The 3,301-nt window shown below is 47.6% G+C and overlaps 1 non-coding gene across 1 annotated transcript; it reads right to left on the reverse strand.

Annotated features, from left to right (window-relative positions):
• Positions 1–2,709: 2,709 nt before the first annotated feature.
• Positions 2,710–2,783, reverse strand: Trnat-ugu (transfer RNA threonine (anticodon UGU)). The gene has a single exon. It is a non-coding gene; the product is annotated as a tRNA-Thr (tRNA).
• Between the last annotated feature and the right edge of the window lie 518 nt (positions 2,784–3,301).

Below are 3,301 nucleotides of genomic sequence, written 5' to 3' on the forward strand. Positions count from 1 at the left end.
TCGTTCCACACTCTCTGTAGCATATCAGGCGTAACAGTTTGGATAGCTGCTGTTATTTCTCGTTTCAAATCATCAATGGTGGCTGGGAGAGGTGGCCGAAACACCATATCCTTAACATACCCCCATATGAAAAAATCGCAGGGGGTAAGATCAGGGCTTCTTGGAGGCCAGTGATGAAGTGCTCTGTCACGGGCTGCCTGGCGGCCGATCCATCGCCTCGGGTAGTTGACGTTCAGGTAGTTACGGACAGATAAGTGCCAATGTGATGGCGCTCCATCCTCTCTGCTAGCTCTGCGAGTCGATTTTCCTGGGCTGCGAACAAATACTTGCTGGATGCGTGCTACATTTTCATCACTCGTTCTCGGCCGTCCAGAACTTTTCCCTTTGCACAAACACCCGTTCTCTGTAAACTGTTTATACCAATGTTTAATACACCACCTATCAGGAGGTTTAACACCATACTTCGTTCGAAATGCACGCTGAACAACTGTCGTCGATTCACTTCTGCCGTACTCAATAACACAAAAAGCTTTCTGTTGAGTGGTCGCCATCTTAGCATCAACTGACGCTGACGCCTAGTCAACAGCGCCTCAAGCGAATAAATGTACAACTAAATGAAACTTTATAGCTCCCTTAATTCGCCGACAGATAGTGCTTAGCTCTGCCTTTTGTCGTTGCAGAGTTTTAAATTCCTAAAATTGTGGTATTTTTTTTTGAATCACCCTGTATTTTACTCTTTCGTTGACATTTGTGCTATCAATGCAACCACCATCCAGCAACATCCAAGACGGAATGAAAAGAAACACAACAAAACGGAAACTTTATCTTCTGCAAGCTGGGATGGAACTTGTGAAATTGCAGGTAGAAGAAAGAAGAGCCAATGCAAGAGGGTTATCTAACCAAATTGTTCAATCAATGGAGACTATTCTACAAAATAAAATCAAAGAAATGACAACAGAAACACGTCAGCCTCCGGCAGGGAAAGTTCGGTGCCATATTTGTGTAGGAGAAGCTAAAACAAAGAAGCAGAAGTACAACAATCTATGTAAACGAAAACAGTATTGTGGACAGTGTCATAAACATGTGTGTAACACACATTCAGAAAAAATTGTGAAGTGTGTCTCTTGCCTTAATGTTGAGGACTCAGAGTAGTCTATTGTATATGAACACATCTGTATTTTGTATTGTAATATGTCAGTTTTTTATTCACTCAATCCAATATCTATAACAATTAACAACATATATAAACCGATGCCTTAGTTAAAATACATAAACCATTTTGAAAGTTGTAATTTTTCGTCAGTAAACTTATTTAATGCCTGTGGGCTAACCCGAACACCCCCCCCCCCCCCTCCCCTTAGGCAACCAAGTTAGAAAAAAAGGCTTGAGCGTCCTAGGGTGAAGACACTGTGTGCCCGGGATGTGCTGTGCTTACGCCCGCCTCATCTGCATTCTGTTCACGCCTGCGCGTGCCCTGCGCTCGCACGGTGTCGCACAGCAGACGCCGGGTTGGCGTGCTCGCTGGCCCCGGCGGGACTTGTACTGGTGCGGGGTGTGGCGGCCGCCCGTGGCGCGTGGCCAGAGCTGTCCGGCGGCTGGCTCTCTGGCGCGCATTAATACCGCCTTATCTGAGCACGGGCAGCTGCATCGCGGGGCGCGTGCGCTGCCAGCAGGCGCGTGTTGCCTGCTCCAGCTGCGGTTCGGCACTGGGCGGTTCGAAAACATCTCTACACGCAGCACTAAGCGATTAATCAAAATGCAATATTTTCAGTGGAGTGCGCTGTTGTCGAACTTGCTGGCAGATTGAAAATGTGTGCCAGCCCGTCATTCGACCCAGGATGCTACGCTTCGCGAGAAATAATGGTAGCGAAACCTATAAGGCGTCTTTTCGCCATCACAATCTTTCTTGCACTCTTCGTCCACACCTTCTTCGGAGTATCTACACTACTGGCCATTTAAAATTCCTACACCAAGAAGAAATACAGATGATAAACGGGTATTCATTGGACAAATATTTTATATAAAAATGACACGTGATTATATTTTCACGCAGTTTGGATGCATAGATACTGAGAAATCAGTACCCAGAACAACCACCTCTGGCCGTAATAACGGCCTTAATACGCCTGGGCATTGAGTCAAACAGAGCTTGGATGGCGTGTACAGCTACAGCTGCCCATGCAGCTTCAACACGATACCACAGTTCATCAAGAGTAGTGACTGGCGGATTGTGACGAGCCAGTTGCTTAGCCACCATTCACCAGACGTTTTCAATTGGTGAGAAATTTGGAGAATGTGCTGGCCAGGGCATCAGTCGAACATTTTCTGTATCCAGAAAGGCCCGTACAGGTCTTGCAACATGCGGTCGTGCATTATCCTGCTGAAATGTAGGGTTTCGCAGGGATCGAATGAAGGGTAGATCCACGGGTCATAACACATCTGAAATCTAACGTCCACTGTTCAATGTGCCGCCAATGCGAACAACAGGTGACCGAAATGTGTAACCAATGGCACCCCCTACCATCACGCTGGGTGATACGCCAGTATGGCAATGACGAATACACGCTTCCTATGTGCGTTCACCGCGATGTCGCCAAACACAGATCCGACCATCATGATGCGGTAAACAGAACCTAGATTACAATGAAATTAACACCCTTAGCTGCTTACAGGCGTTGACTCACGTCAACGGGGACAGATGAAAATGTGTGCCCCGACCGGGACTCGAACCCGGGATCTCCTGCTTACATGGCAGACGCTCTATCCATCTGAGCCACCGAGGACACAGAGGATAGCGCGACTGCATGGATTTATCTCTGGCACGCCTCCCGCGAAACCCACACTCTCAACGTATTGTGCCGCACTACATTCGTAGTGCCCCCCGCGCATTATACTCATTACTCGTGGCGCGTTCCCGATTCCCGTAAGAGTTCGGGCACTGTTTGTGCATTCGCACAGAAGAAGAAGATGGTCAAGTGGACGGTGAGCCTTAACTATATATATATATATATATATATATATATATATATATATAACCTAGATTCATCCGAAAAAATGATGTTTTGCCATTCGTGCACCCAGGTTCGCCGTTGAGTACACCATCGCAGGCGCTCCTGTCTGTGATGCAGCGTCAAGGGCAACCGCAGCCATGGTCTCCGAGCTGATAGTCCATGCTGCTGCAAACGTCGTCGAACTGTTCGTGCAGATGGCTGTTGTCTTGCAAACGTCCCCATCTGTTGACTCAGGGATCGAGACGTGCCTTGCACGATCCGTTACAGCCATGCGGATAAGATGCCTGTCA

This window comes from Schistocerca serialis, chromosome 6 (genome assembly GCF_023864345.2).
Source record: "Schistocerca serialis cubense isolate TAMUIC-IGC-003099 chromosome 6, iqSchSeri2.2, whole genome shotgun sequence".
Lineage (NCBI taxonomy): Eukaryota > Metazoa > Arthropoda > Insecta > Orthoptera > Acrididae > Schistocerca > Schistocerca serialis.